We start from the raw sequence: 25639 nt of genomic DNA on the forward strand, positions 1-25639 counted from the left end.
CTCGAGAATCAGAACTATTTTACTGAGGTTAAAGAACTCAAATGATATAAATAAAAAATAACTGATGAACGGATTACTGTGATCTTTCTTCACTTCAGACAACTCTTTTGTGCTAAATCAGAGAAGATTACTGAAAATGCTGATGGCCCATCAATTCCAGTTGTCACCTTTCACTGGTACCTCTGAGGAGAAAACCCTACAATATACCTAGACTGCCATACCAGTGGAACAGAACAGAGGAATGGAATTCCTCTTCAGTCTCTAGAGGCAATTATTTAATATCCTGAAGCAGAATGATCAACATATCCCTCATAACTTAGGCAAAAACAATGTCCCACCTAAACAAATCTAAATATTTATATTTAATTCTTGCTGAACTACTTTTGCTTTTACCTCATCTATAGCGGCAGAAGCCTATTACTCCATGTTTAGCACTAAAAATTTCCCCAAGTGTTTAATTTGTCAGTGTTTTTTTGCTTTGTGTACTACAGGTCTCTTAGGAAAATAATTGGAAGTATTCAAAATTTAATGATGTGTCCAGTAATTTTACTCTCTCTATAATGATTCTGGTATTGGTCAAGAGCAATACATTTTTTCTGAGTATGCAGTTTTAGGAAAAAAAACCAACAAAATGACTAGAAAAGGCAATTCAGGATTTTAGTTGAAAACAACAAGAGTGAATACAAAGAAATTAACTTTTTTTTTTTAAAGTTGTATGTTTTATAATGGAAACATTTCTATTTTTGAAAGTTTTTATTGAAAAGAGTGAAAAAAACCTCCCAATTTTGATGTTTTACCCCAAAATTAGTTTTAGGAAAGATGGATCTTGTCATCAGTCCGTTTTTCATTCTACATTTTTAACTATAGAATCTTTTTACTCTTTTTTTTGTAATTATTTTTCTTTGTATTCTTCAGTATAGCACACCAATTTCCTAACATACATGTGTACTATATTTGCATGCAGAAAATCTACTGATAAACTGTTCATATGTGCAATCTAAAAGTATTGCATTTACATTCCAACAAAAAAATGTCCAAAACACACACACAAAGCTTTAACTATTTAAAAACACATAGAAAACAAAGAAACATTTATCAACCAGTCAATAGCAAAGCTATTTATAAAACCCCAGTTATTTAAGGAGCTAAACTGCCCACTTTACAGTTCTGTATTTGCTATAGGGGCATCCTAAGAGTTCCCTGTCTTTCAATATGTACAAGAATAGAAATATAAAAGTATTTCTTGTATGAATGTGCAGTGCATGTGGTTTAAATACTATATGTACTATACTATAGTTAATATAAATAAGATACCTCATAACGAGAGAGGAGCCAAGCAAACTGACCTTTCTTATTTTCTTAATGAGTAAAGATACAGCTTTCTTAAAATAATCAAATACTGCTTGACAAGAACTCTCTCCACAAAAACAAACAGTGCTACTGAAAAGTTTATCTTCTTTTTCTTATTTTTTTAAAAAAATAGTGTTTGGTATTCTTAGGTAAAATAGGAAGCATGATGTTTATCAAAAGTAAACATGCACTATTAAAAAAAGATCTGTTTTTATTACTGTTCTGTGTTTTTTGAAAGCTACCATTTTAAATAGCAAGATTGCATCGTAATGTAGAGTGATTATATTTTAATCCTTGGTGGTGTTCTCAAATATATAAACAGTAGGATAGCAATAAAGAAGCTTTCACTTCATGAACAATAATGTAATTATTAATGAATTGAACAGATTTACAGAAATCCGATACATTAACAAACACACATGAGAGCTACTGTGTAAAAGAAAAGCTTTTTAAAATGAATATTGAATGGCAGAAGAAAAGTTGGACAGATAATGACAACAGGAAATTACCTTGAATCAAATGATGGAAAATTAAGGTAGAGTGAGTGATTTAGATTTAAGGGAAAAGATTTATGAAGGTGCTGGAGTATAGTATCTGAAAAGAGAAAAGGAAAATCAAGAGTGGAGGGGAAGAAAAAATCTCTCATTAGGCAAAACATTTCTAGCATGCCCATTCGAAAATATTATTTTGTCTTTAAATGTTACTTTCTGAATCAGATTCATTATGAATCTAGTATAAAGACTAGATTCAGGAGCCTTTAGAGGGCAAACAGCCTGACAATAAGGAGGAGGGGGAAAAATTTACACATTGAAAAGAAATGTTGATTACCAGATATTAAGGAGAATGGCAGAAGTGAGTGAAATAATTTCATTCATCTCCACAAAACTTGTTCCAGGTATGAAAACATGGACAATGAGAAGGCATGTTTTCATTAGGGGTATAAACAAGATTGGGATTAAAAAAGCAGAAAAGGGTCTTTAGCCCTTTGTGCTTTTATCTTCTGTCAGAGTAGGGTGGTGGTAAACAAGTAGAGACAGAGTAGTATCTTGGGCAAACGTACATGCTTAAGTTAATAAGACATTGTACGTTAATTAAGGTTAAAGAACAATATTTATTGTTAAGCTCACTTCCAGGAATAAATTTTATTTTATCTTTTTGTGTTTCTCAGCTAACAGAATGCAGAACAGTAACAGTCTTAGCACACATCTAAATCCAAAATACACTTCCATGAAATTCAAAAGTAACAAGAGCAGCCTCATGTGCTCCTGTAGAGTTAAGATCACAAGGATGTGGGCCAGAATAAGAGTTTTACAGCAACCCAGAAAGCCATGGCAGGTGGGAAATTTCGTTGTCAGGAAATAGATACCTAAATCCCTAAGATTCAAATAAAACTCTTGGCATGCCTATAGTTATTAAGGAAATGTAGTACTCACTTATACAAAAAGATAGTCAAAGTTCTTCTGCAAGCATCTTTACTGAATGTGAAAATGTAATGAATTAACTGATAAAATAAAAACATTCCTAGGAAAAAATACAAACCATTTTTTGTAACTTTGATCCTAATTAAAATAGATCATTAAAACAACTTGTATAACTATTGCCTTACTACACCTTATTCCAGGCAAAAAATGTTTTGTTTTGTCAAAGAAAAGAAACACAGGCAAAAAAATGATCCCAAAAAGACAGTGACAGGGAGCAACTGCAGACCACTGTCAGTGTCATATTTCTGCTCCCAAAAGGCAAACAATGTTTACTTGGTTGGTCTAATAGACAGAATCACTAACTATGCACACGTGCACAAAGGGAGAGGAGGAAGTCAGTCACATAGAACATAAAAATCCACTGGGACACAGGGTCACATCTAGTAGTGTAACAAAAGAAATCACTCCAATCAGGTTGTTTTGAAGTGAAATAGCTTGTGCCCTAGTAGAGTCTAGCCAGTTCCACGACAATGGCCAAGTCACTAATTCAATAAAAAGTAATGAAAAATTTACTTTCCAAGTTTTTTCTTCCTCATTGCTGCTGCTTAGTGATTCTTCTCTGCTGTTGACCAGACATGGCAATGAACCAAAAGAAATTAATAGAAATACCCCTTGCTGCTGTCCTTGTATACATTATACATTTGTATACATTAACATGAAACTGTAACTGGAAGAACTGTAATATATTATGATATTCCTTGATTTCCTTTGTCTTAAATATTGTTCTATCATTTATTCCTGCATTGCTTAAAATTTATGTAGTGTTATTGTATTAATACCTACACATTCATTTTCCATGTAGTCATGACAAAATGCAAGGCAAAAGGTCAAACAATACAAAATATAATTGCAGTCTTGTAAGAATAAAAAAGTAAAACAATTTAAAAAATCCATCTCCTAGCACAATTTATGTAGAGTGTAACATTTTCTCACAGGATAAACCTGTGAAATAAAGAATTTCTATCAATATGACTCACAGAAAATTTAGAATAACGACTGAAGAATTTTAATTTTTTATGTTCTGTGGATATTTGTATAGATGGCTACAGAAAAAGTATAGAAATTTAAAATTGTTTTTTTTAAAAGCTCCTTTATTTTTGTTTATTCTCTTTGTTTGTAAACACTTTGTGATTCCTCTTGTTATAAAACCAGACATTTTCCTGAATATTCTTTATGCATATACATATACGTACGTGTATATATATGGGTATATGATGAGTGTATGTAGGTGTTGAAAGTGGTGGATTTGACAGAAAAAGCAGGAATTATGTTGACTCATCTATGGTCCTTTGATAGACATGGAATGAGACAGATAAAACATTGTGCTGTTAGTTTAGTGGAAGCCAGAATAACAGCAAGACATTGAACATAATCACAGTCTTATCAAGTTCAGGCCAAAAAAGAGAGTAAAAATAAATTAAGGAATGTAAATTCTAGTAATTAGAAGTCGCAGGATACTTAAAATCCAATACGAATGGGAGACGAAACAGAAAGATGTCATCCTGTTGAACAGTCTTTAAATAAGAAGAACAGTTGAAACTTGGTAAAGGAGCAATCAATGGCACATTTCACTCGCACTTCAAGTTAGTGTAGCCCAGGAAATATTATTCCTCACAGAGAGGGTGGGGGTTTTTTTGTTTGTTTGTTGTTGTTGGTTTTTTTTAATGGAAAGGATACTGTTGCTCAGTGCACTTGGGCTATCAATTCATTTATCTATTATTACTAGTAGTCTCTGGATTTCTCCCTTTCCTGATGCCCGTGTCATGCACAGAGAATAGAAAAATGTTGATAATGTTATGAAACTGGATTGTTCTTTGCATCTGAAAGAAGTCTTGGAAATCTTAAGTCACTAGGTTGAGTTAGCAACTTATTCTCACTTGCTCTCTTTATTTTCCTGTGAGTCAGGGAGGTACAGATTGTTTCTGAGTGCCAGAGCACAACCTACATGAGACCTGTTATGATAAAGCAGTGCTTCAGGATTTAATCAAAGATTCTAAAAAAGCAGGCTCAGTTGATACAACAATAATATGAAATTAGCTGTGTATAAATTTGTGAAAGTGCATCTGTTTTGTAGATACTACTTTAGGAGGTGTATCACTTACCAGACATTGCAGAACCATTATTTTTGACACAGAGTTGGAGGTTTAAATGCTAAAAGGAACTGGCAATTCCATTCCAGTTCAAAAGAACTCTTTTCTACCAACACTAGAACTGAAATTCTTCATACAGACACACTTTCTTGAATGAAAGAACATAATTCCCCATGATTTTTAAAAGTTCTTCCTGTTTTCCTATCAAAAGGCTTTGCAAGGAAACAGTGTTACTAAATACCTTAATTAACAGCTATGAATATCTCTGATGGAGATCAGATAAATCTTGACAGAAGGGTCTTTCTATAGTCAAGAACATTCCTTCCATTCTCTTTTAACCGGGAAGAATGAACCTATTGATTAGGCTAGGAAAACCAAATTTTCATGCATGTCAGAACACCTCTGATATCATGATCTCTGTGATCACACACCTGAAGTTCAGGACTAGACCACACATAGGCTGGCAAAGCTGTTTTAAATTTAAATTTCGATCCAGTTACAAGAACTGTGTGGAAAAATTACCAGTGGAAAAATTCAGACAGGTATTTAAGATCGGATAAACTGGTACAGCTTGTATGGTAACCAACTATGTACAGCTTTAATGAGATGAAAGATTTGAAAGGGTTATTTGCAAACTGTCTAATAATAAGTAATTTTAGATGTCTCAAGGCCAGTCATAGAGAGAATGGAGTTTATAGTTTTATAATCTTCATGACATGGTGCCCTCCAGCAAGCACAGAATGGGTCCTATTTCAGTTGTTTTAAAAGACCTGCATGTATCAGAATAAAGTTGGTCTCAGCATGTTAAAACAGCATGAAATACATTCCCTTGCAAATTGTTTACAGAAAAAATGTGTTTATGGAAATGTATCACTGATTAAAATTACTAAAGGTAAAAGACTCTCTCTGAGTCTTTTAATTGTATTTCTTCCTAGAGGGTGGCTAGTAAGGATGCTATTCTCAACTCCCACTATGAAAAATAATAATAAAGTATTCTTTTTCTTTGAACTACTATTTTCCTTAATTATTTTGAAAATTTCAGTTTTTAAAAAGCTAATGGCTCCCTTGGTGAACAAAATCAAACTCTAACCCTGGAATTTAGATCTTGTGAACAGGCACAGATCTTTTGTACCTTGAAACAGAGCCTGTCAAATTTCTATCTTGAAATAAAAGAGAGCTTGATTCTGAATACAATTGTTTATGCTCCCTCACTATTGAGAATGAACATGGAAACCCAAGTAATGTGAAATCAACAGATCAGAATTTCAGGAAAAGTAATAAGGAAAGTAAATTGAGACCTCAAAAATATTCCTATTTCAGTTAGTGGAAAAGTTTTCAATTACTGTCAAAAAAGTTTCTGTGTTTGAAACAAGTACTTTTCACAATAAGTGAAATAAAAACTTTCTCAATTTTTAAATTTCTTCTCCTAATTTAAGCAGTCATAAATGACAAGTAGATAATTAACTTAATCTAATGCAATTAGTTAGAAGTTCAAAGATTCAGGTTGGAATAGTGTCACTGGTTCCATTACTTTTCTGCATTTCACCTCAGAACTGAAACACAGGATTATTCATTGTATGTTAAACATTGTATGTGTTTTTGTTTTTTAATCTACTGTGTTATCAAAGCAATAACAGAAGTAGGGTTTGCTCCAGGTTCTCTTTAGGAGTAAAAACAGTATAAAAGACATTAAAAAAGTACTCGCATTAAACTGACTGAACTATGAATTTTTTTCATTAGAAATATTTGATTTTCATATTTTTAAATGAAAAACCTCTTTCCCTCAAAATAAACATTTCTGACTGCACTGGATTTCACCCAGAGATTAAATCTTTAAAAAGATCTGTTTCAAATGATTTTCACTTAGCTTTCAGATGGAAAAAAAAAAGCCACAAAAATCAGTTATTTTCACAGCTGTATGCACAGACTATCTTTTAAAGCTGTTTATATTCTTCACACTTTTTCTTAACTATCTGAATCTTCTGTGGAGAACAGGACTAGGTATGGGGAGTTTATGCAATATGACTGTTAAAGGGAATAAAGGTTCTGCTCTGATGTAAAAAGTAAATAAATAAATAATGCCACCAGCCAGAATTCCTTAACATCTTCAGACACAGACAAATCTGCCATCTGAGTTTGGAGGAGCAGCATTATTGCAAACTGAAGCTAATTGATACATCTTATATTCTCAGTACAAAGACATTTACAAGAAAACTACTAAATATACAAGATTACAAGTTCGCTGAATCAGAAGAACCTCAGCTTTTGGTATGATTAAGTTTTAATTGTATTTTTCCTTAGGGATCACTAGTAGCTAATAAGCTGATGAAAATAGGACTTTAAATAGCAGGAGCAGTAAAAGTCACTCCATGCACCATGTTTTGATATGCTTGGCTGCCTAAGGCATCCTATTGCCTGCAATTTCAAGAATTTGGTTTTCATCAATGAAAAATCTATTTAAAAAAACCCTTAAGAAATTTTTCTTTTTAAATGACAGCTGGTTCAGAACATCATGTACCTTTTGCAAATCTCAGAGATGCTGGTACCTTGTCTTCTTACTTTTACTGAGGTTTATTTATTAGGAACAGTTTGTGAGTCACAAATTCTGAATCACACACTTCTCAAATTTAATTATATGCATCTCACTGTCTGATAAAAGTGATTGCAGTGATAGCAGTGAATAGGGATTGCAGCAATAAGCATTTAGAGTATTTTATAAACTTATAGTTTCTTGCTTCATTTTGTTAGGCTATTGGGTCTTTCTGCTAATGAGTACAAATTTGTTCCCATCTTTTTCTTAGCTGTATCAGGCAACTCTGGACTGTAGAATATGTATCTTTCAGAAAAATGAGCAAGGGGAGCTACTACAGGTATACCCATCTACCAAGTATGTGTCAGATCAAAGATGGAGGCATCATTCTGCAAGCAAAAACAGTGGAACATAACCAAACCCCAGACCTGTGCCATAAAGCAGAAAGAAATTTAAATCTTTTCTCCCAAGAATTTACTTTTTATTCCCCCTATTTCTAGGTGCTTCTAAATGGAATTAGTTAAAAACATGGCAGCTAACACAGTGGGATTCTATTCTGTCCTGGTTGATGATTAACTACATTATAAACTGCCGTTAGAATTGACTTGAAAGTCTTCATTTATTCCTTCTACATATCCTAACTAATATCTTCTTTTCAAATTCAACTCAGGCCTTCATTCATTTATAAGATTTTTACTTTGGATGGTCAGAAAAAAATCTTACTGCTTAATTTGAGATTATATAATTGCATTCTTGTAACTGCATTTTTGCAACTGAAAGTAGACTGAAATCTTGCACACACAATCAGGTAAAAAGAATAGATCTTTTTTAATATCTATGAAAATATATCAATTTTATTGAGGAGCATGGCATTAATAAAGAAGGACATTTTCAAAATAAAGAGTTGAATAATAAGATTGCAGTACAATTCTAATTAATTAATTAATTACTTGACATAAGGCTTCTTTACCCTCATAAAAATTCAGTTTTGTCAGAAAATTGATACCGGACTATGAGAACTGAGATGCAGAGAAATGACTTATGGAACACCAAGAATAAGAATTTATTAAACACAGAAAAATAAAGTACTAATATACTGAGCTTCAGAATTAACTAAATCCCATGGACTTGCAGGGCCCCAAGACACTGTAACAGGTGCAACAATTATGGATGGCACAACTTGAGAGACATACTAGCCACTCATCTGTGAGCTCAGCAGTTTTGAAGAGAGAATGAACTGTTAATTAACAAATATTAAGATCCCAGCTTGTCAAGAAAAATAAACTCAAGGGAAGATGCACGTATAGCTAAGCTATAAACCAGGTCAGAACTAGTGAATGACTTTTGGAAACAGTGAAAGGAATATTTCTGCTGTTTAATTTTTGGTGGTTCAAAATACTCCATGAGAGCTCAGTTAATCTTTTTCTCTGAAGTCTCTGAGATACAGAAGGCTCATGGATATGTTATTTTGTAAAAGGCCAGGGATTCCACATTACTTCTGAGCTTCCATATGAGGTGGCCTTCTTTCCCTTAAGACTCCGTTGCATTTGACATCTTACTGATTTCACAGTAACAGTGAAAGGATTTTGAAGGACAATTCTACTTCTTGAAAAAATTAGACTTAGTGAAGGACTTCCATATCACAATTGCTGCCCTATGCAAATGCCAAGAAAACACATTTTCTTAGTCTGAAGGTAGAAGGGGTGTTTTCACAGAGATAACAGGATTTGCCTACATGGAGTGTGTTTCCCTTACTGTGCAGATCCGCGTATAACAGTGTATGAAGACACACACAGTGTACACACAACAGCAAGAAGGTGCATACTCCTGTATGAAGTTCCTGCACCATGTAAGACTGAAGCTGAAACTTGTAAATGAGAAAGCAAAGTTGATGAGCTGGTTTCCACATACAAGCAAGAATACTAAACTTTCTGGAGAAATATGTTCTTTTCAGCTTTCACTTCTAAATTCAGGTATTAGGCAGTTTAATTATCTGAAATAAACTCTTAGCACCTGAAAAGTCTAGGAGCTGTGCAAGTGTCCTCAATGAGGCATGTATTTAATCTTTGGAATGAATACTGAAATCAAAGTAAAATCCAGCAGACACTTTGCTTTATTTGATCTAGCCTGGACTTTCTTTTAGTTTGTAATGAGATGGTTTTTCCATTTCTCAAGTTGGATATCTGAACAAACTCTGTTTTGATTTTTTAAAAATGGTATGCATGAAATAGATCCACAAAAAAATTACAAAAAAACTTAAAATACATTATGTAAATCTATGTCCATTGGCTACTGTTTTTATTATTGCCACTGACAGTGACACAATTCCCAGCTCATAATGAAGAAAAAGCCTCAGCGCTGAGGTAAGCAATCAGCTGAAAAACAGTGATGATTTTTATGTGCTTCCACAATGAACTGAATTGCAGGTGTTCTGCTCCTCTGAAGTAAGTGTTCCTTCTGAAGATAATTCAGAAGACTGAAAATGTGTGAAATAGTGACAAAAAATACATATTTTTTAGCATACAGGGGAGTTTTATGTTTGGGGATTTTTTTTTTACTCAGTAAACTGAGTAAATATTAATTCCATTTAATATTTCAAAAATTATCATAAATGTAAAACATTGCTTCTGCTGAACTAATTGTGGATGTTGATTACTTAAGGTGTTAGTTCCCAGTCCAAATACCACATAGGATTCTTTTAAGGGTTCTTCTCAATACTTTCAGAACAGTGTACAACAACTCTGTGGGGACCCCTGGTGGTCTAGTGCTTAGGATGCGGCGCTCTTACCACCGCGGCCCGGGTTCGATTCCCGGTCAGGGATACTCCCCCGGGCAGATGGAGCTCATCAGCCCTGTGAGGCCATCCATCTATGAGAAGGTCACTCTAAACAAACCTACGTCCTGAGGACCTCACTGCCATTGTCCAAGCTTGCTTGGCCGCGGCAGATGAACCTTAGGATTAAAGAGTGGGCTCAGTTCAGCGCAGGCTGTGTCTCACCTAAAAAAATCCATTGCGCAGGCTGGAAAGGTAGAAGACCTTTCCCAAAATCTTCGTTCGCGAAGACTGGCCATACATACAACAACTCTGTTTTAAGTCCCATTAAGATGTGATAAATAAATGTGTTTCTTTACTAGATACCTGGTTCATTGATATTCAGCAATTAAATAACACAATAATATGTAGTGATACTTCCATTTACAACAAGGACTGAAATTCGGAGGAAAGAAACCCCACATACAAATGGGACTCAGTCTTGTGTTGCAGTCCAAAATGCAGATACCATCAGAAAAGGAACTGCTAGGATTAAACAGGAAACCTTGGGCCACAGGGGCTGGGGAAAAAACCACCATCTAAAAGACCAGACAAGATCCATTGACATTCATTTCCTGTGGATTGTCCTGATCTCCCCCAGCAGGATATAGAGAGACTTCACTGTGATGTTATCAGTCCGTGCAGATATCCTATAGTTTTCTCCCCTCGATGTGTAATCCTTATTTCGGGAAAAGCTGACCACCCTTCCCCAGTATAATCTTGCTTACTGGAAATATCAAATCCTTTTTCCCCCAAATGTAAATACCAGATCTGAGAAATGTAAATCCCTTTTTTCCCTTATGTCACCCCTGCTACTGGAAATGCTAATAGATTGTGGAATCCCCTATTAGACATAACCCTGCCTCCTTATTAGCATGTTAAGCCCCCAAGACCTTACATAAGCGCTTCGCGTGTTCAATAAAGGATTCCAGTTTTTACCCCCATATCTGGGATCGTGTTAGCTTTACTGAACCCTTACAGTCTTGTCTCTAAAGAATTTGACTTTGAATTACCATAGCCAAAAAGAAAATGCCTGTAAAAGTATGAAGGAATGTTTAATAGATTTTAATACAAATCTGTACTGGAAAAAACCCACCCACAACTAAATAGTGAAGACTTGCATTTGTTCCCACATGAATGCAATGCAGAACGGGAATGCTGAGATTACATCCAGCAAGCAAAAAAAACCAGGCCCGCACATACACAATTTCTGCTATTAAAAGCCAAACTCTGATGTATAACAGTTGTAATATTTTTTAAATGATCTCAACTATGTAAAGGTTGGTAAACTGACATTCCATTAATTCACAACTTATGTCTTTTATAAAAAGCTACAAAGGAGCTTCCCCATTATGCACTGCAAATTATGTCACTAATATTCATCTGGAAGCAAAGCTTCTTTGTAATTTGGAGACCTTCCACCAACTCAGATCTAGGTCTCCCCTCAATAGGGAAGGACAATTGTGCCAAACTGTTTGAATGAAAAGTGATTATTTGGGTACTAAGGTAGAAATTCATGTAGTAAAATCACTGCTTTTCTCTTTTTATGTCCTGTGTACCATACCACTTGCAAGATCACAAAATTCTTAAATTCACTCCCAACCTATGTAATCCGTGGGGAGGAGGGAGGGGGAGTGAGAGGGAAGAAGTATTACCAAATGATTTACTGAGCTAGAGAAACTTTCTCATTCAAATGACAAGAAATCTTTAGTCTCACATTCTCATCAAGAAAAGCCTTAAACACTTCTTTATTGAAATGCTTCAGAACAAGGCTTTAGGTTTTAGTCAGACATAAGGATTGCCAGCTTGTTCAAAATTCTCTCTGATTTCAACTTGACTACCTCAAAATGATCCCATGTTGCCTTTTATGTGAATGTTTATGTCTGAAAGCAGCTACAGCAAAAACTCTACTATACTATTTGAAAGGAGTATCTTTAAGCAAAATAACAAGAGAAGAACACATATGACTACATTTTAGTTTTTTATTCTTTTAGACACTTGCTATATAACTCAGTCTTTGGAACAAGTTTCTACTGTATGGGTATAAATACCCTGTATTTCAGGACAGCAAAGTTAAACCTCATCAGTTCTTCTGAAGTTTGGCACAATAGTTCATCAAGCATGCTGATAAAAATATCACCTATTTCTGCTTCTATCACTGTTCTCAGACAAAGAACTTAAGGTAAACTGAGTGAAAAAAAGAGGTGTCATAGAAGAGAGACAATGAATTAGACACAAAACAGGACAACATGCTGCAGCCTTAATAAGTTATCAGAAGCTACTGAAGGAAAGATCTTATTCCAACCCCTCCTCCCAAAACTAAGCAATGACAGAGCCAAACAGAATATTTGGAATAAATTAATACATTTTTGTAGAACTGAGAAAATTTAAGATGAACTCTCCCTCTTTGTCCTGTTTTCTTTGTTTCCCAAACATGATTCAGTGTGAAAAATGAAGAGATAGGCTGGTCGTATGGAAAGGAAAAATGCATATGCACTCTGTCTATTAACTGAAACTGAAAACTTAGGATAGAGATTTCCTGCTGCTGAGGTAGATATCATCAATTCATAGGGGGAAAAATTATACAGCAGCTTTTTTATTTGTGTTAGATGAACACTGTCACATACTGAGCACAGAACAGATGAGCTTCTAGGTACCACTGTAGTGAGCATGCTACTATATATATATATATAATATTTTATATATATATATAAAATATATAATATTTATATATATAAAAAATATTATCTGTTGTAGTTCCTGGCTCCTTAGTTCAAAGTATATTTTATATAGGGGTAAAATAAAACCATATATATATATATATATATATATATATAATAAGAATACAGTCAGTTTAAAACACACAGTGACTTTCTGGACTTACTTTTACTTAGAGGTAGATGTTCTGTATTTATAAGAGCAAGCCTTATTTGCTAATGGCTGTGTTTCTTCCATTGCTGAACCTTTTTGCTCTCTGGGTCTCACAGCAGCCTGTATTTCACAAAAGTACTTATCTGACCTAGGCCACCCTCCTCTCATTTTAAAGTTTTAGTTTCCTTAGTGATGTAGCCGTTTTCACATCCTTTTCTTTTACCAGGCAGCTTCTAGTACAAAAGTGCAATTTAGTCTCCAAAATGTCAATAATGGAGCCAGGTAGTGCTGCAGCTTTACATACAGGAATGCTGTTTCAGCTGATACAGTGGTAATTATGAGTCCACACAGGGAAAGGGCATTTATTGGCTTTATCATTCAATTGTGTGAGAATAGGAATGGAAAGAATTATGTAAATTATTTTCTATTTCTGTGAAAATAAGTATGTAAGGATTTGGTGTATTTTTTCCACACTTTTTTTTTAGATGTTTACATTTTCATTTTAATTGGGAAACAGTATCTAATATGGACAATACTGACAAATTCTTAAAGGCTACTTACAGCCAAGAATACTTTTATTTTCTACCAAAAACCTTTTGCTGTTGCTTAGCACACATATTCATTTGTTCAGAATAAAGACAGTTCAGAAAAAATTATTCTTATATATTATTTTAGATGAGGGCTTTATATTTTGTGGGAAAATAAATTCCTGAAGCTATGGGCAATAACGGAAGAGTGTACAATTTGGTATTGGAAAGTAGTCATGTAGTTCAGGCTTATGCTTTTTTAAATTGCATTTTTGAATGCATCCCATACATTACAGTGTTACTTTTTAAAATACATAAATCCATAGAAGATTCAAAATACTTATACAGAAATATTTTAAAATGCAAGTCTGTTTGCACAGCTTCTGTATTACACCTTATCTAAAAATAACTTTGGAACTAGACTAATAAACACTCTTTGAATTATCTGGGGGAAAATGGACTTTTGTTAACAGAGGAATAATTCCTGAAAAGTAACTCCTGCGCTGTTAGAACTTTCCTAGGCTTGCCAGTGTAGGCATCTGTCATATGAGTTTCCCCTTGCTACCCAACAAATGGCCTGAACTTAATTCAGAAGGGAACATCCAAGCTGTCAAGTCACACAGAAGCTATTTATGATCACCAAGAAAATGTACAGATATATGCAGAAGGCTTTACATATTTTCCCAGTAAAAGCACAGTAATGTCAAAAGTTTAAATATTAAAGGATTTTTTTCTCTTTGCATGTAAACCATAAGAAAGAATGTTTCACAATCTCTGAATAAAAACAGTAACATAGTGAGGAAAAAAATTAACACTTCCTCATATTTTTGATAATCCATATATGATTTCTGACACCAGCAGAGGTGTTATTCTTGATCAAATTTGAGTCAGAAGCAAATATGAATTTATAGGAATGTTTTGCAATAAGCATAATAAAGCAAGGTCATCACTTTTGACAATTCAGAAGGAAGATTTTAATTCAGTTTTAGTATGTGTAAGAAGAATAGCATAATAAAAAATGAAATAATACCATTTTCCAGAGTTATCATGTAGTTTTTAACACACATAGCATGAAGGAATTACATTAAAATAGGTATGTCCTTAAACAAATAAACAAACTAACAACATAATGCAAAAAAAAAACCAGAAAAAAAACCCAAACAAACGAAAAGTGCACAGTCACAATTAAACGCAAGACTCAATATTTCCATTTAGTAAGTGGGAATTTAAATCTATCAATTTGAATAGATTCACAAACAATCACAGAGACTTGTTTAAATCTTACTCTTATAAACTAAAATTTGACCCCATACTAACGAGTACCTTTAAAAACAAACTCTTCTGTGTCTGCAATATGTAAACATGGGCTATTTCAGGTTTGGATGACATCTGTGAAAACTGTTTTGAAGTAATGACTTAAGTACCTTTATAATTCTTGCAAATAATGAATTAGTAATTTCTACTATTAACATTTTCTCCTCCAATATCAATGAATTAATCATTTGACTCACTTTCATGAGGAATGAAGTAACCAGTAACTTCAAAATCAGTAGTTTTCTAGATTGCAATATCCTACTTATTTGTCCTTTGTGGAAATTAAAGATGACACCAAGTAATGCTGTGCACTTTACTACATATTCATAAAACATACAATTCAATTGAAATCTAATGAATTTGCATTTTAAGATATAAAATCTTGGGAACTGAAAAAAACTGTTTCTCTAAGACTTCAAAATACTAATCAGCCATACTAAACAAACCACCAAGGTTAAGGGCATCCTCTTGAATATAGTACAAAATCTATTTCCAAAGATGGAATTAAGCACAGCAAAAAAGCCATCTTTGTTAAGAAAATCGATAAACAATGATGATACATTGGCATTTACAACTAGAAGCATAATATTGGTTAAGACAGACTAATGCTTTGAAGTAGTATGGCAAAAATGCTTTCTTGGGATGTGTTTCTCAGCTCTTTATAGATTATTAGACTTGGAGATGTCAAACCAAAACATAAACCAAATAACAATATAAAAATATAATAGAAAATAAAAAGGAACACTTAGAAAATAACTCTGCACTGCCCTTTGTAATTGTGTTCTTTAAAAAACATCTGAGCTCAGAAAAAGAAATATTCTGGACACAGGTGACAAATCTGGAGAGACCAAATCCACTGAAATAAAAGTAATGCTAGCTTTAGCATTGAGAGATATAACAGAATGTTCTCAAAGAACACAAAATATAAAATAAAAATCTAGCAAACCTTTTTATTCCTTCAGTGCAAGAACACAGAGGCACTTTGATTACACATGTAGTACTAACTGGTTAATTGGAATGTTTACCTTTCTCACATATGTTGTTATTAACCTGTGATACTCATAGCCACGGAACATTTCAAAAGAGCTACAAAAGAAGATGAGAGCTAAGAATAAATTCTATGGAAGTAGATTGTACCAGACAATTCATTCTATCCTACATTCTATAGGCAACACATAATAGGGGTTCTTGAGAGAAATAACAGAGAATTTAATTCCTTTAGGGGAATTCTCACTGACTTGATGTCAGCGGAGGAATTAGACCCAACTTCTACATCACTAAACAAGTAATCACTTCTACACTGTCGTGGTTTAACCGCAGCCAGCAAACAAGCCCCACACAGTGGGTCACTCAGTCCCCCACGAGCAAGAATGGGGAGAGAATCAGAAGGGTAAAAGCTGGAAAACTCATGGGTTGAGATAAAGACAGTTTAATAGGAAAAGCAGAACCCATGCAAACAAGCAAAGTAAAACAAGGAATTAATTCACTGCTTCCCATGGGCAGGCAGGTGTTCAACCACCTCCAGGAGAGCAGGGCCCCATCATGTGTAAGGGTTACTTGGGAAGACAAACGCCATCACTCCAAATGTCTCCCCCTTGTCCTTCTTCTCTCCACTTTATATACTGAGCATGATCTCATATAGTCTGGAATATCCCTTTGGTCACTTGGGGTCACCTGTCCCACCTGTGTCTCTTCCCAGCTTCCTATGTACTCCCAACTTCCTTGCCAGTATGGCTGTACAAAAAGCAGAAAAGGCCTTGGCTCTGTATGATCACTGGTCAGCAATAACAAAAACATCTCTGTATTCTCTGCCCTGTGTTCAGCAGAAATCCAAAACACAGCCCCATACTAGCCACTATGAAGACAATTAATTCTACCCTAGCTGAAACTAGCACATAAACTTATCAACGAAGTGCAGTGGGGTCTACAGTGGATCAGGTAGTGGTAATGCTCTCCTATTGTGACTGGTCCCCCTCTGTTCACTCACTGTAAATTCAAGTATCTGTTTCTTTGGAAAAGCAAAACAACTCTTCCCTACTTTACAAGGAAAACAAAACAAAACATACAAACAACAATAAAAAAAGAACCAACAAAAGAACTACCACTAACTACTGCAAATTAGAATTTGACAGAAATTTGTATTTGAGTTTAACTGATTCTTGGCAAATTTGGCAGTCTTACACATTACTATGAATGTGTATTACACAATACTTTGAAGTATCTGATGCTGGAAATATGTCAGAAGCAGACTCTAGGATAATGAGCCATGGGGCTCATCACTTGATGTTTAAATCTTAGCTATAGATCAGTATAACCATTAAAATACAATAGCTAAATTATATTTACCTGCTTTGAGAACTGTGCGTAAGGAAAGAACTTTGGTCTGGGATGTAAATACTCTTGTAATGAAATGTAAATACTCATGAAAATGACAGACCACCTTTAACAACCACTTAAATGGAGAAGATACCAAGCCTTTGAAAAAACTTATTTTTTTAAAATACTTTGGGGACTGCAAACTGATCTATACCATGGAAAGGTCTAAGCAAGTTCTGCTAATGTAAGGGAAGTACCTATACTTGTTCTGGCTACAAAAAAGGTGATAAGCCTTTCTCAATACCTGTATTAGAAGTGGATTAAGAGTATATTATCTTCTTTTGTTAAAGAAGGCACATAATCTTATCAAGAATTGTATAGCATTGGCACAAAGGAATAATCAATAGGATATGAAGACAGATCAGCTGCAATCTTTACTGTAGAGGTATATATATATACATTAGTACACACTGCAGTTACCAATACACTAGCATTGGTACTCCAACTGTTTTAAATTTGGCAATTTCCATTAAGACACTTCCCCATGCCCTCTTCAGTCTGCTATCCACAGAGTAATAAAAGAGTGTCCTGGTTAGAACGGCTGGGACCAATTCATCCCTGGATGGGTGTAACCCAAAACTGTGTATTCTATAGCCTCCATGCCATTTCCCAAAAACTGCTGTCAGTAGAGGCCTGCAAGGTGGGAAGATGTTCCTGTACCCTTTTATGGAATTCCCCGCTCTGATATCCTTATATGGAATTCCCCGCTCTGATAAGAGGGACTGAGCATCCGCATGCCCTTTTATGGAATTCCCTACTCTGAGGGAGGGACTGAGCACTCCCGCCTGAACTGGAGAGTATATAACTGGGAGTTTCAGAGCCTTGGGGTTCTCTCTCGTGGGACCCAGAGGAAGACAGCAGACCACCGCTACTCCCAACCAGGCTGAGACCACCACCCTCAACTGGACTGCAATCACCACTTCTGACCAGACTGCAACAGCTCTCCCACCAGCAGGTTTATCCCGTCTCCCTTTGCTTTGGACTCGGGGGGGTGGGCCAAGGTACACCACTTTTGTTCATACCCCAGGGTCCTGGGTTTGTACATTTGGGTTTTGTGGGTTAAAACCAATTGTCTGTCTGTATAATTGTACTTATTGCATTATTTTAATAAATTGTTATTCTGACTTATAAATCTCTCTTTTGAATTGAGTTCATTTTGCCTTGCTGGTTAACTTTTAAACCAGCACAAAGAGGCAGACCATATTCCTAATTTTGTTTCTCTAAAATGATGTAGCCTAGCAGTTATATAAGATTTTGAGATGGACAGTGATGGGAGAGAGTTTTGAATATGCATACAAACATCTTAAAGAATAACAGTTTCAGGTGAGAAATTTTTTTTTTTTTTTTGGCATGACTATCTGTAAACTTACACAATAAGAATTCCAAGTAGAATCCCTTGCAATGAACTGGAAGAGTTCTTCACAGACTATAATTAAATAAGGATTCAGAGCTGGACTTCTCATAGACTGTAATTTTTCTAGACACTTCAGGAAGTGCACAATATTTAGCAAAAGTGTGAAAGGAGCTCCAGGTGGCTGTATGGCAAATGTCAAAATTCATGGGGCAGCCTCTCTCTCTGTTTGAATTGCAGCCAAGTGGACCTTTCATAAGAAAGAGGGAGTTAGTGATTTCGATGGTGTTCTTTTACACACCAGATGTGTTTGAGAAGGGACTGGCAGTTCCTTGAGTCTTTCAGCTTCTGATGAGAAAAGACTGTTCTTGTAAGGTCATATCCTCATTACAACATCTAATTTTCAGAGATTTGTTTCCAGAGATGAAGTGTGAAGTTTAAGAAAGAATAGAGGCAAGTTAATTTCCTTCAGTACATGAAAGTCAGAACTGTCTTTAGGTAAAAGCTTCAGATGGATCCTACCACTTGTCCTTATGGAAAACTGTGCACATGAATTAACTACAAGAGTTTGAATCTCAGCTGTCCTTGTTCCAGAGGAGGGATCATAAAGACTGTTTTCAGAAATAAATGCAGAAGACAGCGTCAAAAGATTCAAAAGGCTGTCACATCAGAAGATAAAGGACATGAATTGTTCGTTTCTGACAATAGGCCAACTATTAGCCTAGAATGATTTGCAGGGATTTCTAATGTGAAAACTGAGTGATGGAACATCCTGCAGAGTGAGAGCTGCAAAGCAATCTCCCTCGTGGAAGTAAGGGAGTTACTGAATTTCAGTTCAAGCATTTAGATTCTATACATTCTAAATAAGGGTTCAGCATGAATCACTTTCTTTACAAATATATGTAAGGTTGTTACCTTAAAACTCCTTTTATCTCTTATAGAACTAAGTTCTATAGTCTCTAAATACAGTTAAGATTGTATCTGGACTGAAATGTATATGGTGAAAAGAGTCTCTGAAAAGATGGTATGTTCAGAAATTGGATTGTATAGCTGTGGGCTACACTATACAAAGCCTGTTTGACAGATATACTAGGCTTCCATGGGCACTGCAATTTTGACTGGCAAACTGAAAATCTGGAGAACACTTCAAAAAGAGAACAAAATGGCAGTTGCCATAAGTGGGGAGAAGGCAGAGTTCTCTAGTGTATTTTTCTACATTTTTAAAATTGAAGTCAGACTTGCAGCATTGATAACATAGATGCCAGGAGACATTTGACACTAACGCTTAGTTATTGATAACTGCGATTCTGACTGTTTTGCCTGGGCAGAATTTATATTAGAAGAGCTATAGCCCATATAGATATAATCTAAGGGGAAATGATTGTTCTTGGTGGGAACGCAACATAAGATCTTCATGTAGAGACTGGCTGAACATAGGTCTGTTGGGTGTTAAATGGAGACATTTTACACAGAATAGCATGTTCTGAGGAAGTGCACTCCCAAAGCAACTGCTGTCACTATTGATCACAAAGTGGTGCCAAAGGCATCAACGATACCCCGAAATGGTGTCCTAAAGTTTACTTTAAAGTAGTACAAAATTAAGGTCTCTCCTAAAAAATGGTAGGACGCGATCTGAAAAGAACTTATGTGGAATAGTAACTTTCTCGTAATTAGCAGACCCGTTTCTAATGTGGAATTGAAACAAATCAAAAAGAAAAGAAAATAAAAATTACATTAGAAAAATATACTTTTTTTTACAACCCCTGAAAGAAAAAGGGTTAAATTACTTCTTCCTGTAGCCAGAGATTACTGTAGACAGCAAAGAAAGAAAATTTCTGTATTTTCTCCTGGCTTAGTCTACCTAATCTTTTATATATAGTCCCACAAGAAGCAGGGCTTTACAAAATGACCCCTGCAGGATCCAGGAGAGCATAAATATTTTTGTTTTCATAGTAGTGGTCTTACCTATAAAGGAAAAAGAAATGGTAAGCAATATCCATTAATAAGTGACTCCAAGCAAAGCTTAAGGAAGAATCAACTCTTGTCTTCCTGTAAGGGCTTGTACTTTTTCTGTATTTGAGATCTGAGCTCCACAGGGTTTTTCACACTGACAGTCTGCTCTTCCCCAGGACTTACAAATAGAGGAGGGGAAAAACACATATAATGAGTCCCTCAACTCAATTTCTACATCAGGTATGGTCAGACGATTTAGTGGCTGATGAACAAGCAACATCCTCATCGGCACTGCTAAATTTTTAGACCATGTATACCGACATGAAAATGTCAAATATGCATGCACGCATGCAAGGGAAATATAACATATCCACTGGGATGTTCTTATGAGATTTCCTTTGGAGAAATTTTGTGGCCTCAGAAGATCTACAAGGGTGTACTGCTACTAAAGGAAGCTGAGTTTAATCCCTGATGTTATATTTCTTCTTTCCACGTGCCCATGACTTAACTGAGGAGTTTTTTGTGGCTTTTGAAGTGACTCAGGTGCCGATATCTCTTCATGTCCTGTTCTAAAGATGGTATAACAGAATTTAGAGAATGGGTCAAGAGAAACCATTAGTTTCCCTGAGTTCTTCAAAGAGACTGGAGCAGGTTTTTGGGGAGGAGGGCTTCAAAGAGTCAAACGGCATCAAAGACACATGTATAAAGCTAGGAATTCAGTTTGGTTTAAAAGACAAGATAGGAAAAGAAATGTGCCTGACTGATGGAAAAGGAGGTAGCTAATGTAGAATCATCAATGTGCTACAAAGTAGCAGTGGACTAGAACAAACTTCAAGAATCACAAGAAGAAAAGCTCTGATCTGGCCAAGCACTGAGAGGAATTAAGTTGACATTGAAGTTCTGTTCATTATGTGGACAGTATGCAAAGGCACATGGCTTTGAAATGTTCCCTAATGGATACAGCTTACATAAAAACTCCACACCATGACTAGGATAGTGCTACCCAGAGCCCAGTATCAGCAAAAATACATACTGTAAAATTTAGGTAATTTGTCATCACAGTTGTTTCCTGCAAGAATTTAAACTACAGATATCAAAATGCCATAACCAGTTTATGGTGTGTGTAAAAACAAACTGTAAGAAGGCAAGTGTTTGCAATGGCTTGTATGTTCTTACACTTTTTAAAAATAATTTTTAAAAGTTCTATAAAAGCAATGTCTATACCACATTCAGAAGTACTAATAGAGCTCATTCCAATAAATCAAAGCTCATTTAAAATGGAAGACACACAGGGGATTGGGCTGAACCAGATCTGTGTCGTAACGTGCATCTGACATTTTGGAGAGCAAGCTGATGAACTGAGTTGTAAAAAGCATGATGGAGTTGACACAAAACCCAAGATCAATGACAATGGCGTGACGAGAAAGTCCTCTCTTTTGCCACAGGTTGAGTTCTGAAAACACTGATTACAACATGGAACATCAACCAATACATATGATAGTAATAAAAGGAAATATATGTAATTTTTCACATATTTTTCTCAATAATAATGTGGGTTGTTCTAATAAAAATTATCCTTGCTAATACACAGTAAAAGCACAGTGAAACTAAGAAATTTCCTCAAGGTTGCAAGAAACTTCTTAGCAAGAAAAATGCAACTAAGACAGAACTACTTCTAAGGAAAGTTGTAAACAACATGATACAGAGCACTATTTTTAGTGTCAAGGAATTTTAACTTATTACCCCTAAATTATGAATTCACATAAAAAGGGATTAATATAGGTAAGTAGCTTTTATTTTAAACTGTGTCAAAATCCAATGTGTAAAGAGATTTAAGTGTTTTACAAGATAAAAATTCAGAGCTGCCATTTGATTACAGTTATGCAGAAGGTATTAGGGAAAATCAGAAAATGAAATGCAGATACAACTGGTACTATAATATATGGAATGTCTGTAATAAAGTATGTGTTATATATAAATTTTGCCTACAGTTGCCTGAAAAACAAGTATTTTTGGTCTGGAGAATGCTAACACCTAATTAAGGCAATTTTCTTACCATATTTGGATTTAATACTTGTTCAGACATTATTATTAAGAAGTGCAAAGTTTTTAGTGGGGTGGTTCAATTTTTCTTCACTGTTAAACATTTTAGGTTCCATTTTTTAATTGACTATCTGAATTACAGTAACGGGAAAGTCACTCAATTTCTGATGCTCTTGTAATGGAGGGTGAAGTACGGCAAAAAGCTATGTACACTTATGGACCTTTATTTAATAGAGTTCAGTTTGGTGCATACATACAAATTTTACAGCACTTGAAATTACCAAAGCAAACCCTGTATTTTGGTTCTCCAAACAGTGTTTGTTCTAATTCTGCAGCAGTTTCATTAAAGGTGTAGTTGCAAGCTTCTACTAAGTCAGCCAGTGTATGAATGTCAAATCTAAAATCCTAACAGGAATAACTGTAAATACTCCTCCTCATTGACACAAACTTTTTATCCTTAATGGTCTTATCATGAAAGAAACTGAGTGCCCTGAATTCAGGTGCCAAAGGAAGCTCTTAGCAATCAGCACATTTCTATCTTATGTAATTAAATACAGACTTTTGGGCATATGACATTTGTCAGACCTGAAACAGAAAAGAAAACTTTAAGTAGATACAGACATAAATGTATGAGTTGAACTTAAATATCATAATTAATTAGACCATTTGAGAGATATTAGTAGTGGTATTAGAGAGAGAAACGTTGTCAAGGGATAAATATGGTTCCTCTAGGACCACAACAAACGCAAGCTTGCCTTGTGGATCACTGTAAGGAAGTGGAAATACTGTATCTCAGGATCAACCAAATACCCACATCTATGGTTTTTAGGGTATGGTAAAGGAATAAATTACTGTTCCCATTGTTATATGAAAATTCTGTGTGGGTCCATCAAGATGATCAGATTGAAAATTCAGAGAAGTGCTTGTTTTGTGAAAGAATGCTTTTTTCCCTTGGTAATGGCTAAATAAATTGCACCTCTCTAGGCAACTTTAATATGGTTAGTAGTTTTTGTTGTTTCCACTTAGAGAGTTTCCAAGGAAAACCAGTCTGAACTGTGACTTGCAGCCTTTGGTAGAAGACAAAGTATGAACTCCAGAAACAGTTTTAAATGAAAATCTCAATTGTAATCTGTTTTTTTTTCTTGCACTAAAGACATCTCAGAAGGATTATTTCCTCTCTATAATATTATAGAAACATTTAGGTGAAAAATTACTTTCTTTTTCACTCTCTTCAATCACTGAAATGAGATTAGAAAAAAAAAAAGTTTCCCTTTTCTGTTCACTTTTGCAGGTGTATTGGGTAAATGAAAGAAACTAAATAATTCAAAAACATGCAACTGTGGACATTAACCAAAACAGCCAATTTCTCCTCTGCCAGATTTTTATTGTATTTTTATTTCCTTTCAAACTCAAATATTCATCAGGATGGAACTACTAAAACAACAAACCTTTTATTTCTAATTAGGTGTTTGTATTTCCTGTGTTGTCTTTAGCACAAGGCACAATGGGAGACTTTGATTTTCACTGGGAAAAAAAGTACTGCATCAAAAACTACCCTTTTAAGGGTTAAAAAGAACACCTGTCCATAACATGCATATTATCAGTACTTCTGTTCGTATTTGAAGGTATTACATGCCCACACTTTAAAAAGCTCTGCTAGAAAGGCTCATAAATTAGAGACACAATAGTGACATGTGAGAACAGCCTCTTTTAAGAAAGTCTGTCTTTACTGTCTCTGGTAATTTCTCAAGAAGAGTCCACTGCTACCACAAGAAAACAAGGGTACCTTCTTGTAATATTCCAGGGACCCCTTTTTGAGAAGTATGGATTAAAAGAGTCAATGTGTTCCTAGAGAAACTGAACAAAAGAATTATCTTTGTTTCACTACATGAAGAAATTCTATTTATCCATGGATATTCTGATGCTGAAACATTGGAGAGGCCTCATGTAGCTTTTCTCTTCACATTTCTTCTGGCAGGGAACAAGAACAATAAACATTGGTATTAAATGAAATTATATTATAATGAAAAGCAAATAATTTAGTTACTTGTATTTAGGTACTACAGTTTATATTCCTGCAGCACAGTATTCCTAACAGCAGTCAAGGAATCTTAAACACATACATCATAAAGGCAACTGTCTTGCAAAGATTATATCATTTACAAAGGAAATCAGTGATAGAGAAAACCTGAACTACTTCATTTGTAAGGGCAGAGCACAATATGTTTCTTTTCTGAACTGAAGGTCAATTTGGATTCTGATCAGTTTGAAATCATACTTTAGATACAAATTCTTTAGATTTCATACTCTAGAACTTTTAATATCCCTCAATATTATTTAGATGTACTTAAAGTGTTTGGCTTTTTTTCTTAATTAAAAACAAAAATGGTAGTTGTGTCCACAAGATTACTGTCAAACCGTAAACATGACAACAGTACAGTTACTGTGTGCCTCTTCTCTCCTTCCCTGCTCTTTATCCAGTAATACAGTACTGGAAAAATCAAAGAAAATCATTCTGTATCTGAAAGCAGCAACAATATCCAGCTGAGTCAAAAGAAAACTCCATTGCGCTGGTTGGTGGGTAGAGAGAGGCTGCATGTAGGTTGTCTCCACACTGAGTCAAATTTTATTCGAACAGAAAAGAGCTGAAAAACCCAGAGACATTTTATCTTTCTTTTGTTCACCCTGAGAGCCTCCAGTTCTCTGCTAAATACCTTACACACTGTTCTTTGCTATAAATAATATAAATGTTTTAAAAAAATTAAATTAGGCTAAAAGACCACAAGAGGCTAGAAGAAAAAGAATAAATTATAGTATTTGGAAAATTTTGAAAACAACTTACAAAGTTAAATGTATCTGTGCTTACACTCCTATTGCCAAATAAGTAATTTATAGATGTAAATGTGGAAAGATGTATCATTTAGTTTTCAGACATGAAGTT

General features: G+C 34.9%; 1 protein-coding gene across 1 annotated transcript in view; it reads right to left on the reverse strand.

The window, feature by feature from the left end:
- Positions 1 to 25639, reverse strand: part of TENM3 (teneurin transmembrane protein 3) — a 1346985-nt gene that overhangs the window by 789200 nt on the left and 532146 nt on the right. The window lies entirely within an intron of this gene.

The sequence above is a fragment of the Neopelma chrysocephalum genome, unplaced genomic scaffold (assembly GCF_003984885.1).
Source record: "Neopelma chrysocephalum unplaced genomic scaffold, ASM398488v2 Primary Assembly neopelma1_42, whole genome shotgun sequence".
Lineage (NCBI taxonomy): Eukaryota > Metazoa > Chordata > Aves > Passeriformes > Pipridae > Neopelma > Neopelma chrysocephalum.